We start from the raw sequence: 16992 nt of genomic DNA, 5'->3' as shown, positions 1-16992 counted from the left end.
CAGGTTAGTTCTCTGTTTCTCAGGGTATCATCTCTTTTCTTTTTACCTCTGTCATTTTCTTCTATTTTCTGCCTAGTGTCTTCCTTCTCTTGTAGATGCTTCTATCTTTTTCTCTGTCTCTCAGGTTTATATTTCTCCCTGTGGTATTTTTCTATTTTTCTCTTTTTGCTTCTTTTCCTTTTCCCCTATTTGCCTTTTCTGTCAATTTTAATGAATATTTATTAGATACCTATTTCAGACTAAGGAGTGTGCTAAGTGCATAAGGAAATATAGGGAAAGACTTTGCCCTTCAAGAAAATAAGCTCTTCTGTAGAATCTGGTATCTCTCCTTTAATTAACCACAATAAAAAACAGTTATTTTTCCTGGCTTTGTCTTTTGTTCCTCATAGTTAACTGGAAAAAAAGGCAAATTGAACATGTTCTATTTCTTATTGGAAGGAACAAAAAGATAATCTAAGTGGGCTTATTTTTTGTATCTTTATGTGACACTAAATTAATTTTTTCACCTTTTACATCAATGGGACTTGGTTGAAAAACATGTTTTTTCTTCATCCCTGCATTACTCCCTTTTCTTTGACATGAGAAAAATGTTAGGAATAAGGCTCAAGTGCTCTAGAGACTATTGGTTTTTCTATGTTATCAGTAAGCAATGGCATATGGTTGGCTTATATTCAACACCAGTTGGTTTTTCACAGAGTGAATTGTATGAATCCAGTAGTCTTCAACTTGAGCCTGCATCAGAATCACCTAGAAGGCCAGTTAAAGCCCCCATTTCTGGGTCCTACACTCCAGAGTTTCTGATTCAGCAAGTCTGGGGTGGGGCCTGAGATCTGTTTCTCTAACAAGTTCTGGAGTGCTGCTGCAGGTCTGGGGACTGCATTCTGAGAACCACTGTATTCAACTGAACTTCGAATAGTAAAGAGACAGTTTTGCCAGTAGGGGATTGGTGGCAGGTCTATTCACCTATGCTCATTTTTAGGGTTCAGAACAGTGAAACTTAAAATAAACCTTTAAATAAAAATATTATTTAATACACTGTTCTTATATAAATGTTTTTCTGTGAGTGAAGAAAAGGATTCTTCTCCAGCGTCTCAGAACTTCAGCCTGGCACAGATCCAAAGGGCAGGAGGAGCCTTCCTCGGATGCTACTTAGTGTTTGCAGGCTTCTCTCCAACTGTGCCATGCACTGCTAGCCAGTGTTAGGTCAACTCTGCGATACTGTTTTTCTAAGCAAAGGAGCAAAAACATGAGCATGACTCAGGTTATAAAATGTTGATTTTAAGGACCTCCTGCTCTCACTGTTTTGGTAATTTAAAGAAATCTAATCTCCGTAAACTACCCTGCTGTGACTTTCCCTGATATCATGTTTGTTTGAGTTTTGGATTCAACAGTAAGATCATGATTTAAAAGAAAAAAAACAGCAACCTTAAAAGTCAGGTTTGGGGCTTCCCTGGTGGTGCAGTGGTTGAGAATCTGCCTGCTAATGCAGGGGACACGGGTTCAAGCCCTGGTCTGGGAAGATCCCACATGCCGTGGAGCAACTAGGCCCGTGTGCCACAACTACTGAGCTTGCGCGTCTGGAGCTTGTGCTCTGCAACAAGAGAGGCCGCGACAGTGAGAGGCCTGCGCACCGCGATGAAGAGTGGCCCCTGCTCACCGCAACTAGAGAAAGCCCTCGCACAGAAACGAAGACCCAACACAGCCAAAAATAAATAAATGAATAAATAAATAATTAAAAAAAAAAAAAAAAAAGTCAGGTTTCTTCTAGACCCAGGCTGTAGACAGGCCAGCTGTTGTGGGCGTGGACATCCGTCCCTGTACACACGTGTGTGGTGTGTGCAGGTGTGTGTGGGAGGAGTGGAGAGCTCTGGCACCACCCAACTCATGAAACATACAAATACTTTATCATTTAACATCCCTGAGGATCAGGACGATGGCTGGGCTCAGTGACACAGGAAAGAATTTTAGAATTTAAAAATTCCTACAAATCATAGTTAAATGTTATTTAATAAGTTTAAACTTCCAAGAAAACATTTCTATTAACTTGCTTATTTCCTGTCCATCCCAGTAATAGCAAACTTATTGCAGTGGTTCTCAAATGAGAACCTTTTTGATTTTCCAAGACAAACTGTAAGTTGTTACACTACTTCCCATCTGAACCATAAAAAACTTCATTGTGAGTATTTCACTTACAAATGTTATACTATCTTTTTTTTTTAATGTATTCAGCAGACTTACCTTCAGACCCCAGTATAGTGGTGCAGAGAACACTTCATTTTGATTCATTTAGTCTCCTCTGTAGGTACGTTGGTAGAACTGGAGAGATCCTGATACATTCACTTGCCTGGGAGAGAGGAGATTTAAAATGTTACAACCAAAGAACAGCAGGATGGGATGTCTGAACTCTATTCCAAAGTACCTTGGTAATTTTCTCAAGATGCAAATACCACAGCAGATCACTTCGTCCATTGTCTTCTTTGGTTTTTCAAAGAACCTCAGTTTCTGGTACAAGGACAGAGACCCTGGAGACAATCTAACTAATCAGGAAGGTAATTCCTTGTTCCAGAATCAGGCTATCCCAAAATAAAGTAAGTCTTGTTCTCTTTGATGACTCTTCATAATCTGTGCATTGATTCATGAATAAATATCTGAACTTGCCAAATTCTGAGCACCTCAGATCTGATTTCAAAAATTACAAATGCACGGAGCTTACCCTGAAATATTCCGGTGTAACATATGAGGTAAGGCTCAGGCAACGGGATCTTTTAAAAGTTGATTCTAGTGGTTTGGGAACCACTCTGATATGAGAACACGGAGGGGAGAGCCACTGATTTTCCAGGGGGCAGGAGAAAACAAGGTCTGGGAAGACTTCACAGAGAAGGTGGCATTTAAGCTGGGCTTAGAAGCATGAATATGATTTCAACAAATGCATGAGGCTTCTCTAGGTAGAGGGGAAACCACAGTAGGTCCTGGGAGGTGTAAGAATTCATGGCATGTTTGGGGAAGCAGGGCAGCACGCAGTAATCACATGGGGCTACATCAGAGGATGCATGGGGATCAAGCAGGAAAGAAGGGAGGGTGGGAACAGTAGACTCTGGGGGCCGAGGACACACTCTCTTGAGTGTTATGTAAGAAATTTGAATTTTGGTGCAGGCAGTAGACAATCATCAACAATTTTTATTTTAAGGAATGCTTTTAAAAATTCATTCATTAATTTTTTTTTTTTTTGCGGTACGCAGGCCTCTCACTGTTGTGGCCTCTCCCGTTGCGGAGCACAGGCTCCGGACGTGCAGGCTCAGCAGCCATGGCTCACGGGCCCAGCCGCTCCGCGGCATGTGGGATCTTCCCGGACCGGGGCACAAACCTGCATCCCCTGCATCGGCAGGCGGACTCTCAACCACTGCGCCACCAGGGAAGCCCTTAAGGAATGATTTTTTAAAAAAGAATCTGTATTCTAGAAAAGTAATTTGTGAAATAGCATGGAAGAAAAAGTGTAGTAAAAAGAAATGGAAAACAGAGTCTTCATTAGTGAGGCTATCCAATAGACCAGATAAGAAATAGTCAGGGTCTGACTTTTAAAAGTGGCAGGGAGAATGAGCGATGGATTTGAGACACACTTGTAGGAGGAGTTTACGTGCCTAAGTAAGAAGGAAGAAATGAAGATGGTGTCCATTTTCCTGACACAGTGGATGAAGTAGGAGGTAATACTTTTGACCAAGCTAAGAAATAAGAAGAGGAATCCAGTTGGTAACTGTTGAGCTGGAGATGCCAGGGTAAGGATGCCCAGTAGTAAGGTACCAGTGGGGCTGAGGTTCAGGCAAGAAGTCTAGGGTGGGGACACAGGTCTGGAAGTACTCAGTGACTACGTGACATCATAGGAGGGGCCCCAGGAGAGTCTGGAGTGAGGGATGAGAAACGGACAGTGGTGAGACCCTGGAACCGCCAGTCTTTAAAGGGTAGGCAGAGGGAGAGGAACTAATGGAGAGATGGAGGAGGAAAGAGTTATCAGAAGAAGGGGAAAAACCCAAAATAACTTCAAAAATGGACAACTAAGGGAGTCAAGGGGGAAAAGTTGCAGAAAGAAGGAAGGGATCAACAAGAAAAGTGACTTGATCTCCTGAATGGGTCCTTAAAGAATCTGCAAGAACCGTCTAGCTCTAGCTCAGCTAAGGAAGTGATTTGGCTTCCAGTGTTGCAGGATGGGTGAGATTTAAGTGAGTAGGGAAGTGAATGGGACTTTCCAATGGGAAAGACAGTCAAGGTGTAGAATTGGAAGGAGTCAGGTCCCAGAGGAGGGGGGTAGAGGAATGGAGATGGCTACAGGGGGATGATTATACCTATTTAAATGTTTAGGGACTTCCCTGGTGGTGCAGTGATTAAGAATCCGCCTGCCAATGCAGGGGACACGGGTTTGTGCCCTTGTCCGGAAGGATCCCACATGCCGCAGAGCAACTAAGCCAGTGCGCCACAGCTACTGAGCCTGCACTCTAGAGCCCACAAGCCACAACTACGGAGCCCGAGTGCCACAACTACTGAAGCCTGCGTGCCTCGGGCCTGTTCTCCACAACAAAGAGAAGCCATCGCAATGAGAAGCCTGTGCACAGCAACGAAGAGTAGCCCCCTCTAACCATAACTAGAGAAAGCCCGCGCACAGCAACGAAGATCCAATGCAGCCAAAAATAAAAATAAAATAAAATTTATTTTAAAAATGTGCATTGGGGCTTCCCTGGTGGCGCCGTGGTTGAGAGTCCACCTGCCGATGCAGGGGACATGGGTTCGTGCCCCGGTCCGGGAAGATCCCACATGCCATGGAGCGGCTGAGCCCGTGAGCCATGGCCGCTGAGCCTGCGTGTCTGGAGCCTGTGCTCCGCAACGGGAGAGGCCACAACAGTGAGAGGCCCGCGTACCGCAAAAAAAAAAAAAAAAAAATGTGCATAGGACGAGAAAGGAGATTAAAATACACAAAATGAATGACGGCAGCAATGTTAAGGAACCGGCTGGGTTATGGGAGATACTTTCTCTTTCTTAATTTTTCTATGTTGTTGTTTTACATATTTTTGCAGTTCTTTTACCTCACTTTTATATTGGAAGATGAACTTTATTTTTAAGAGCCATTTGAAGGAACAGCCTTAGAAAAGAGTAGACACCTCTTCTAAGATAGGAAGAAAGATGGTAAGAATATCTATAGCTATAGATGACTTGGGAAGCAGAGGGAAGGGAATTTAGGAAGTTCATCCCAGATGGTCTTTGTGATGCTTGTCCTGCTTTCTAAGTGGAATTAATGACTCTTCCCCTACTCTCCCTTTGCCCTATACATCTATGCATTAATTCACCTACATGGTTTGACTGCCCTTACTTGTTTTCCTGTCTATTTATCTCCCTCTACCCAGCTATAAGCCCCTCCAAGGTAGAGACCACAACTTATTTGTCTTTATGCTCCAAAAACTTAGCATAATTCCTGCCTCACAGCAGGTACCCAATGAATTCTTATTGAAAATACTCCCTTTTCTTAAGAACTTTGATCACCCTCTGAGAGTAAAGGGGGTAAGAATTGGGTGAGAACTTAAGAAAAGAAGTTACGTTCAGAAACAACCGTGCTGGAGAAGGGCAAAGTGACTGGCAAAGGATCTGTATAAGGATTCTTGGGTAAAAATCTGCTCTAGAGGAGACAGGGGTGTTTTATCACATTAGTTTAAGAGCAGCATTAGCAGCAATAAGGTAATGATGCAGGCACTACCTTGTAAGAGCAAAAATCCAAGCTGAGGCTTTCAGAGACATTTGATAGTTACCAAGAAGCCTCCTAAGACTTCCTCTCACACGCTGGTGAGGGCAGAGCCCTGAAGTCAGGACATCCACAGCCCCCCCTCATCCTAAGAGGCACTCTTCAGTGTGTCAAGGAACGTGATGCATGTGCTGTGACTGCCCCCTCTCAGTCACTGGGCACAGGAACAATCAGAACACCCCCTCTGCTGGGAGGAGGTCACAGTCCAAGAAGACAGGTAAACCAAAAGTTGGAAGCGCACACAGCTCTCAAGGATGCCAACTGGCTTTGCCGTGTCGGGTGATTTCTCACATTCCCTCGGCCAAGTCTCCTGTTTTGTAACAAGTTCAGTCAAGGGTTTTACTGGAGTAGACAAGCATGAAATGAATTTTCCAGAGAAGTTTCCGAAGTGGGGGAAAGTTCATGGCTCGAAAGCACCGGTGGGTAATGAAACGAGACTGTGAACTTCTGTTTTTCTTTATAAAAGAGAAAAAAGAGTTTTCCAGGTTTTAAAATCTGAATCTAAAACTTGTGCTGTGTCCTCAGCTCTCAGCCCATCTTATTCTCTAACCCTGGTGTTGCAAGCTTATTTTATGCTGCTTCATTGCTGCCCAAGTGGGTGACCTGGTCCCACTGAGCACCAGGATATTGGGTGGAAGACACGCAGGCTAGCCTCCCTTTGCCAGCGGCCTCAGCTTTGTGACTCCTCGGTCACAGCTCCCCAGAGGAACTCACTGAGGGCAAACCTATTGAAGGCTGCTTGCCTTAACCAGCTGGTAATCCCTCATTATAAGTCTTTATTAGACCATTGTTTACTATTAGGAACATCTTTCACTCACCTAAAACCAAATGCTAGTTTTAAGGATGAAGAAGCAAAACTAAAACCAGTCTGGCCATCACTCTCAGCTTTGGGCATTACCTACTCAGCCCTTGTCTTTGATATACAATCAAATACAAATGAATGTTAGGCTCCCAGACTTAGGAGAAAAAAATAAAATAAAGTAGAAATACAGCTTTTATAAAACAAACAAATGAAAATGCTTTGATTCACTCCAGTCCACCACCCATCCAATCTGCTGGTTCTCAAACCTGGTTTCACTGTCTGACCCTGAGTAAATTATTTAATAAGTTACTGGAACTCAGTTATCTCTAAATTGGAATAATAATACCTATTTGGAAGGGTTGTTGTGAGAATTAAGTAAAGTATAGAGCACATAACCCTTGATAAATGTCTATTTCCATTACCTTCAAACTGCCTCTTGGAATTACTCCTATATCTCTATTAAAATTGCCATATGATCCAGCAATCCCACTCCTGGGCATATATCCAGACAAAACTATAATTCCAAAAGATATATACACCCCTATGTTCATAGCAGCAGTATTTACAATAGCCAAGACATGGAAACAACCTAAATGTCCATTGACAGATGAATGGATAAAGATAATGTGTTGTATATATATGTATATACACACACATATACATACAGTGGAATATTACTCAGCCATAAAAAAGAATGAAATAATACAATTTGCAGCAACATGGATGGGCCTAGAGATGATCATACTAAGTGAAGTAAGTCAGAAAGAAAAAGACAAATACCATACTTATCTGTGGAATCTAAAATACGACACAAATGAACATATCTACAAAATAGAAACAGACTCACAGATTATAGAGAACAGACTTGTGGTTGCCAAGGGGGAGGGTTGTGAGGAGGGAAGGATTGGGAGTTTGAGATTAGCAGATGCAAACTAGTTGAATAGGATGGATAAACAACAAGGTCCTACTGTTTAGCACAGGGAACTATATTCAATATCCTGTGACAAACCATAATGGAAAAGAATAGGAAAAAGAATATATATATATATAACTGAATCACTTTGCTGTACAGCAGAAATTAACACAACACTGTAAATCAACTATACTTCAATAAAATAAAATGATCATCATCAGAATGCAGATCTTTAATTTATTACGTTTTCTATCCTTATTGCAGAAATGGCATCATGATAAGACCTCGAGCTTACCTCCCTGCAACCCACCTTGCCTTATGCCATGAATCCTTTCCCTTCCTAAAACATCACTTCCTTCATGTCGCCCTTGCTTGAGGTTTTCTCCAGCCTCTTACTGCCTTCTCACCCTGCAGCCTGGAGTTTAAAACCCACAGCCGCTTCATGCCATTCATTTCCTATGACTAAGCTAAATGTTTCCGTTTCAATCAGGATAACCTTTAAAACTTTTTCCTAGGGATAGGGAAGTCTAACTTATTTTTTCTACCTTTTTTATTTTGTTTTTGTGCATGTGTCTCTCTTCACACTTTCTCCTCAGTGCTCACATCTGTCTCTATCAAAATCCACTGCATCCAACAAGATTTAGCTGAAGTCCAGCTCAGTCCAGAGAGTAATTCCTGCTTCTCCAGTCCACACTGACCTTGAGCCTCTTGCTGAACTCTGACTGCCCTGATAGCCCTCATCACGGTTTCACGCTTTCCACAGCAGAGGCACACTGCAGAACATGGAAATCCCGAGTACACGCAGGTAAATACTGTCATTTTCTTGATCGCACAGCCCAAGAGACCGAGCTCAAGTGGTTGAACTAACTCAGGAATGGCTCCTCTTCAGCAAACTCTGCCTTCCTTTCCTTGCCCTTCTTTCTTCCCTCTTTTTCTTCTTTTCTTCCAGTAACAAAGTATTTTATATTGACTCTGTTATCCTGATCTGCAACATCTTATATTTAATTTACCATTTTTTCCCTACGTTTTAGAGGTACTTCTTTGACATTTTCAAGAGTGTTAAATGTAATATCTTCACCTGACCTTCAGCTTTTCAGGCATTGTTTCAAGTCGGGATTTAGAATTGCTGAGTTGTATGTTTGAAGCAACACACCTGTTAGTTGAAAATTTGTTTTATTTTTTATTTTAGAATTATACGCAAAATTTTTTTGATGATATAGTGTCACAAAACACAGATGGTTTAGCATCCATTTATATGATGAGCTCATAGCATTACATCAGTGTCTCATAGATACAAGTTCATATCTCGAGGTATTGTTGCAATGAGTTCCATATCAGCATCTTTATTTTGTAATTCTCGAGAAGAAGAAGAGTTAGTATCACATAGTCTTGGGATCAATGTATTTGAAATAAAAATGTTAATTTTGTAGCATTTTTAGAATTCCAATGATTGAAAATCACGTACAAGCAAGCCTAACCCTTCCACAGCTTTGCTCACATTCTAAATTCAGATAAAATAAAATTCACAAAACAGACAGAAAATAGAAAAAATTAAATTTTGCTAGTGAAACTCTGATAGCTCTCATAACTTAATCTTTGATTTTTTGCCATCGTTAAGGGATATACTGCTGAAAAGCCAAGACTTAAAAGCTTAGGATCTCCCTCTAATCTATTAAAGTTCCATATCCTCTTTGAACAGAAGTTGCAGATGAAACATGTTCCTTGCTCTAATGCTCAGATACTTTACCAAGGAGTAGACTGGCAAACAATCAAGGAAAACCAAATGGCGTGAATAATCTAAAAACTGATTTATTCACTCAACAAATACTTATTGAACATCTATTGTGGACAGTCATTGTTCTAGACAGCAGTGATGCAGGTATGAATAAGACAGAGCAAGTCCTTACTCTTATGGAGCTCACATTCTTGTGGGAGATGAATGACAGCAAATGAGAAAACAAGCCTATAATTGCAACCTGTAGTGAGGGCTTTACTGGGAATGAACTGGGTGTGCTGATGAGAGAGAGCACTTCCTTTGAACGGAGTCATCAGGGAGGTGTGATCTAAGGAGCTAACAGTAACATATAAATTGAGACAAATAAGAAGGCGCCAGATAAGCAAAGGGATAGAGGGAGAGCATCTTGGCATACTGAAGGAGCAAGAAGACAGCCAACATGGCTGGGAGAGAGGAAGTGAGGTAGAAAAATGGTTTAAGGTGACAAGGAGTTAGGTAGGGGCCAAGTTAACTGGAGTCTTGCAAACTGGGGAACAGAGGTGCATTTTATCTAAGTGCTTTTGGAAGGGGAATACCTGGTTGGTTTAAAGCATGGAAATGACATGCTCTGATTTATATTTTTAAAAAATCTCTCTGGTTGCTGTGTGGAAGTGGATTGTTCGTGGCGGAGAAGCAGAAGTAGGGAGACATTCAGAGGCAATTGCAGTCATCAAAGTGATGATCATGGTTTGGATTAGCATGATAGCAATGAAGATAAGGTGAGGTGGATGGATTTGAGATCTATTTTGAAGATGAAGCTACCAGACTCACTGACGGATTAGAAAAAAAAAAAGAAAAATCAAGGCTTGAACTCCTGAGTGGGTAGGTAGTGAGGCCATTATCAAAGACTGGGAGGACTGGGAAGGAACAGGATGGAGGGTAGGAGAAAATTAACTATATGTGCCATACCTCTTAGTGAGCCAAGTGGAGGTAATGGATACAGAATTGGATATCCAAGTCTGGAGCTCAGAGGAGAGCTCAGGAATGAATGAGAACCTGGGAGTCATGGCATATCAATGACATCTCAAGCCTTAGGACAGGAAGGATTATTTCCCTAGAAAGACAATGTAGGTAGAGAAGAGGGCCTGGAACTCTGCCCTGGGGGCCCTCTAACATATTAGAGACTAAGCTGAAAAGGAGGCTTCATCAGTGAAGATACAAAGAACTGCCAGAGAGGTATGAGGAAAACTAGGTAAATACAGACTAAGACATGAGAGGTTCCAGTAAAGGAAGTGGTCAGCTGTGGTAAAAGATACTGAGGGATTGGGTCAGAGAAGGACCTTGAAAAGAGTCTTGGATTTGGCAACATGGAAGTTTTCCGGGATGTAGACATGAACATCTTAGGAAAATCCGCAGGGGTGAGGAAGTGGATACAGAAACCATAGATGACTCTGTTGAGAATTTTGCTACAAAAGGGAGAAGAGAAAAAGGCAGAAGCTGGAAGGGGATGTGGGGTTAAAGGACGTTTTTGTTTGTTTGTATGTTTTGCTTTAAGATGAGAGACAGACAAGTGATTAGTATTCCAGAGGGAATGATCTAGAAGGGCTGCAAGCCTGCTGATGCAGGAAGGAGGGTACTTACAGGAGTGAAGCCAGCCCTCAGTGGCGGAGCTAATTATACTACCCAAGTGAAAGCAGACACTACCACACCTAGGAAATGTTCAGGTCTCAAACGTGTATTCTAAGACAAATCTTTTGCCTTCTGTAATAAAAATATAAAGTCTGAGTAAAAGGGTTGCAATTTGTTTTCTATAATTCCTAAAATCACAGAGCAGGGATATAAAGAAGCATCTTTAACACTCATATTCATACCTATCTACCTTCTGTTTTTGTTTCTTCCACTTATTATTTGTGGCAGCTTTTAATCAGACAAGAATCCAAAACTTGCTAAAGTGTTTTCAAAGCTTCCTCCAGCTTAAAGGTGGAAACACATTCCCCAGACCCCAGACGCCCTGCCACCTTGGGAAATGTCAGAAAATAAAAGGACTTTATTTTCTCAAATGAAATGACTCTAAGTTTAGAGAGCGATTAAACATTAACTTAGCTGAGGAAACAAGCAAAAAAGAAAAAGTGAATAAAATGCAAGGCAGAAGAAGTACAGTTTTAGAAAAATTATTGAAAAACTTCTGACAAATTAATAGTGTACTTTTAAATCATGATTCCACCATATAAATAAGAGTGAGATCTGAATCTGGAAAAATCCCATTGAGCCATCAGGACAATATACAAAAGGAAATGTGTTGCTTGGGGACTAAATGGTACACAGAAAATTGTACGTTTATGGTGCAGCTTGGATACAGTGAATATGAAACTTGGCACTTTCTTTAAGTGTAATTAGGAGCTTGGAATGGATTCAAAGATTAGACACTGCTACCAAAAAATAAAGGGATAAACAGTCACACTAAGTTTCCATTTCCATCTCTGATCTCTCTCCAACCTTCCACCATGGCCAGAATATCCCTGTTCTCAATCTTATAATCTGAACCCCATTTTCTAACCTACGATATATGTTTCCACCAGTTCCTAAAGACCAGTGCTTGGGGTGAGGGTGGTGGGCTAGACAGATACAAATTTTAAAGACAGCTTCAAACTTCTAATTTCATATTTTCATTTGAGGAAGCAATACCATTGCTTTGTCCTTCATGAAATCTTTCCCAATCTTTCCAGCAGGAAGTAATCTCTCTCTTCCCTAAACTTCCATAGCACCATATCTGTGCCACTTTTTACGTGTTCTCATGTATATATGGTTATTTTTAGTTATTTTTAGTTTACCCTATTGGGTAAACCCTGGATGAAAGGGTTCAGGCTTTTAGATCTTAATATTTCCTACTGCACGTAACACAATGCCTCGTATTTAGTAAGTATGGAATAAATATTTAAATATTGGCTGAAAAGTTTTACGAGATTTTTATGACACGAAGGTGCCTGATTCAGGGTAAAACTACAGTGTGTTTGGATTGGAAGATTGCTGTTCAGCTCTTCACGACCAGAGCCACTGCTCTGTACGACCTTGGGGCACTGCTGGCACTGAGCTCTGTGTGAGTGGAGGCCCCAGATCTTTGTAACAAAGCGCCCCCTTTTCCTGCTGAGGCCTTTCATTGCTACAGGGTTACATCCTTCACTGCACACCCTCAAGGTATGAGAGGGCAGCATAACAGAATGAGGAAAAGCATGGACTCTGGTGCCAGACAGCTTGGGTTCCACAGTCTCCCACGCAGACCTCCCTTCAAGAGAGAGGAGCACAGCCCCCAGTGGCTGCTTCGGATCCCCTGCAGCACTGGTGGCAGACCACACTTCTCTTAGACTCCCCCCAGCCGTGACTGAGCAACGTGAGGCTATGAACCTCGACCATTCATGCTGCATGAGGGACTCTCCCACTTTGACCCAGGGACTCCCCATCCGTCAGTCTGTCTGAGGCTTTCCCAGATCTGCACGGGAGCCTGAGGCTCTCGCTACCCGGTCCTTCCTTCCTTCTTGCCTTTCACAGATATCACACCTGCATCTCGGTCTGAAGCCTGTCCCTGCCCGCTCCTCCTGCCTCTTCCTTCTTTATCCGTCATAGGTGTTTGTCCCAGTAAGCCTCATCTGTGTCTACTCTCACCCTGGAATTTGTTCTCAGAGAACCTATAAGGATACAAGTTCAAATCTTGGCTCTTTTATTTTATAACCTCAAGGTGTGACTTCGGGCAAATAATTAATTTTTATTTTTGCCTCTGTTTCCTCACTTGCAAAAATAGGAAAAGAATAGCACCGACTTCATACGGCTGTTGTGAAAATTAAATTAGCTCCTGTGTGCAAAGCACTTTGGGCAGTGCTCATAGACCAAGCCTTCTGCAAGTGTTAGCTATGAAGAATTTTTCAGTGCCGGAGGCCGGATAGGCCTTTAATCCATGTGTGATGAATGTTAAATTCCTGTTGGAAGTAAACATCACTATTATTTCAATGACCATTGGAAAGTATTTCTGACTCTGTTATGTGAATAACATTAATTCTCCACTCCTCTTGGTAGGTCTTGCTGTGTTCTTAATCTCCAGATTGATCTGTGGAATAGTATTCTGAAATGATTCTAGGATAATTTCCTGAGTCCCTAAGCATTCCATTATTATTTTAAAAAAAATTAAAATAAATTATGTTAGTTAAATCCTTTGCTCCTGCCTATATTCACTTGTTCTTCCGAACTCTTTGGTGCAAAAGAACGACCCTCGTCCTGTTTACGACAGTTAGGAAAAGCACGACTCTACTTCTTCTTTTCTCTAGACTAAACATTCCCAGTCCTCCCAGTGCTTTCGTTTTGATCTTCATTTCCAAACTATTTATCACTTGTGCTCTCTTTCCTTGAAAGTTCTCCAGAGTTCCAAATAGTTGAGCCATGCACTGAAGAAACTTCTCCAAGGAGGTTTAAGTGATTGCAAATAGAAGCAATAAGAATTTTGCTTGTCTTCCCCAAAAAACCTGTGGTTAATAAAATCCAAGGAATACAGTTTCTTTCTTTAATTTATAACTTCACTTTATTGGGGGGAAAGCAGTAGATTAATAAGGAATTAAGTGGAAGCAATTGGTTTTGCATCTGGACCTAGTTACTATAAAAGAAATTCAGTATGAAGAGTTTCTATTTTTAATTAGAATAAAATGCAATTGTTTATCATTGTTAAAAAGCTAATTTGAAAGGCTTAATATTAATTAGTTCACATATGATTTGCTGGTAACCACATAACTAAGAAAATTTTTCAGGGACCAGAACTTAAAAGGTGCTCTATAGTTTTGTCAAAAATAAACAAGCAGGGCTTCCCTGGTGGTGCAGTGGTTGAGAGTCCGCCTGCCAATGCATGGGACACGGGTTCGTGCCCCGGTCCGGGAAGATCCCACATGCCGCGGAGCGGCTGGGCCCATGAGCCATGGCTGCTGAGCCTACGTGTCCAGAGCCTGTGCTCCACAACGGGAGAGGCCACAACAGTGAGAGGCCCGTGTACTGCAAAAAAAAATAAAATAAATAATAAACAAGCAAAACAAAACACCAATTAAAACTAGAATTTTGTTTCCTAATACATCTTTTTTGGCAGTTCAACGACTTTATGGTGCCAAAGTCAAATCCTTGATTAGAATGTTTGTTTTGGGGCTTCCCTGGTGGCGCAGTGGTTGAGAGTCCGCCTGCCGATGCAGGGGACATGGGTTCGTGCCCCGGTCCAGGAAGATCCCACATGCCGTGGAGCGGCTGGGCCCGTGAGCCATGGCCGCTGAGCCTGCGCGTCTGGAGCCTGTGCTCTGCAACGGGAGAGGCCACAACAGTGAGAGGCCCGTGTACCGCAAAAAAAAAAAAGAATGTTTGTTTTGAATCCTGTTTTTAAGTAAGCACTACCTTTTGTATCCCTTACTAGTCCTTATGAATCGGGCCTGTTTTTACTTCCTCTCCATTTGCTGAAAGTGAACGTGAAGCACAGTTTCCATGGCCCCCTGGCTTCTGATCTGGAGTATCCATGAGCAGAATAATCGCAGACAGTCTGTGCAGACTTGATCAGAAGTCTCAGCTTCATATGTTGGTGTTTGTGACAGGCAGTCCAGGCCACCAGCCACCAGGCTCACAGTACAATGCCTGGCACTGCCAATCAATCACACCAATCAGTGGAAACAGGTAGGGAAGCTTGTAATTCACCTATAGAAGTGTGGAGAAAACATGGGTTTTCTGAGAAATAGCCTGTAGGCATTTCCCCCTTTTGTAACATCAGGATTATCCAGAGATACCAACAGACTAAGCTCAGTTAGCCATGTCTTATTCAGATTCAAAAGCTTTGCCTCATCTGTAAATAAAATAAATGGGAGACAACCACTCAAACAGGGAAATCAGAGATTTAGAACATCTTGGGATGTGGCAACAACAAGAGTGTAGCAGGGGACAGGAAGGCGACAAGACAATGAGTCTTAAGCTTCCCTAAAACTAACAAGAGCTGTGCTTTTAAAAGCTTGTCATCTGAAACCAACACGGGGTTGAGAGAGAAAATTAGTCGGCATTCTGAGGCCCTTGCCTTAAAAAAAACTGAAAAGTCCACGTGCTTAAAAAACAACAACAGATACTAAAACTAAAATAAAGTTGAATTACAAATTACTTAAACTCTCCCACCACAAATCTCCCAGCTGTCCCAGATTTTTCTCATCAAAGGAGGTTCTGTGATACAATCAACAAATCAGAGATGTAAACATCGAAGAAAAGAATAAGATCTCCTTGGTTACGTGTAGGACCATTAGTCCAACATGGTTTCATGTATTTAAAAATCATGCTGAAGTCACTTTGGAATGTCTACAACCAATCATTTTTCCCAGTTAGGAACAAAGCTAAGAATGGGAATAAGAATAGAAAACAACAAAAAGTCATCAGTAAGGTAGCCCAAGAGTCATAGGATTTTATGAGATGCTATGAAACCGGCGAATCATTTTCCCATCCATTCCTTTCATACAATGGACTAGACGCCAACTCTGGTCATTGCTCTTTCCATCATCCTTCTCCCTCCTTTCTGGAAACGCGCACAAGTCAAATTCAGGGGTGTGGCTGGTGTTACGTCCTCTGGGCTGAGAATGAGGACCCCTGGAGCCTGGACCTACCACTGATACGAGCTGTGTGATGCTGGACCTCAGATTCTTCAGAAGTCAAGAGAAAGAGTTAGACTAGATGGTTTGATAGGGCTGCCATAACAAAGTACCACAGATGGAGTGGCTTCAACCAGTGGTCACCAACCTTTTGGCACCAGGGACCAGTTTCGTGGAAGACAGTTTTTCCACGGGCCAAGGGGGCGGGGGCTGGTTCAGGCAGTAATGCGAGCAATGGGGAGCCATGGGGAGTGGAGGGGGAGCGGCAGATGAAGCTTCACTCGCTCGCCCGCTGCTCACCTCCTGCTGTGCAGCCCGGCTCCTAACAGGCCGTGCACAGGTATCTGTCCGTGGCCCGGGGGTTGGGGACCCCTGGCTTAAACAACAGAGTGTATGCTCTCACAGTTCTAGAACCTGGAAGTCCAAGATCTAGGCGTTGGCAGGTTTGGTTTCTTCTGAAATCTCTCTCCTTGGCTTGCAGGTGGCTGTCTTCTCCCCGTGTCCTCACGTCACGTCTGTGTCCTAATCTTCTCTTCTTATAAGGACACCAGTCAGAGTGGATTAAGGCCAACCCATATGACTTCATAATCACCTCTTTAAAGGTCCCGTCTCCAAATGCGGTTACGTTCTGAGGTACTGGCAGTTGGAACATATGAATTTGGGGGGAACACAATTCAGCTCATAACAGTCTCCAGGGTACCTTTCAATTCCAGAGTTCTCTGATTTCTTTTCTCTCTCAAATAGTGCCTTTTCATTAGCTTATCTTCCCTTTTCTAACATGGAGAGATTCAGCCTGCTATCTTTATAGGCTGCAAGGAACTGAGGTTGCACTTTTAGGCTGTCTGTAGTATTAGTCTGTTTAAGTTAAAGCTACTCAGTAGGGTAGGGGGCACCATTCCAGACAGTAGGTGGGTCAACATGAATTTTCTGCACTTTTTCTAAAGACAGGACCATTGAGCCTACGGCCATTGGAGACTCTTGGTTAAGGACCTGGCACTGTGAGAATTTTCTAGAATTATTTTTTGCAAGGACGCCAACAGTTCCACCTTACTCTGCCTTCCAGACTTATGTGTTATGTTTTTTCAGATTGCAAGAAACAGAGTTGTGCTTGGGTTTTTAAAAATCATTTGTTGAGTTGTTTTA

The 16992-nt window shown here is 42.3% G+C and overlaps 1 protein-coding gene across 1 annotated transcript in view; it reads right to left on the bottom strand.

Annotated features, from left to right (window-relative positions):
• Positions 1-16992, bottom strand: part of NEDD9 (neural precursor cell expressed, developmentally down-regulated 9) — a 296654-nt gene that overhangs the window by 241629 nt on the left and 38033 nt on the right. Inside the window, exon 2 of the mRNA XM_081245729.1 lies at positions 2239-2344. The gene's annotated coding sequence lies outside the window, so the exon portion shown is untranslated. The remainder of the gene's footprint in view (positions 1-2238; positions 2345-16992) is intronic.

Source organism: Mesoplodon bidens, assembly GCF_964165515.1.
Source record: "Mesoplodon bidens genome assembly, chromosome: 10".
In the NCBI taxonomy this organism is placed as follows: domain Eukaryota; kingdom Metazoa; phylum Chordata; class Mammalia; order Artiodactyla; family Ziphiidae; genus Mesoplodon; species Mesoplodon bidens.
The sequence above is the reverse complement of the archived record's forward strand: the minus strand, read 5'-3'. Positions and strand labels throughout refer to the sequence as shown.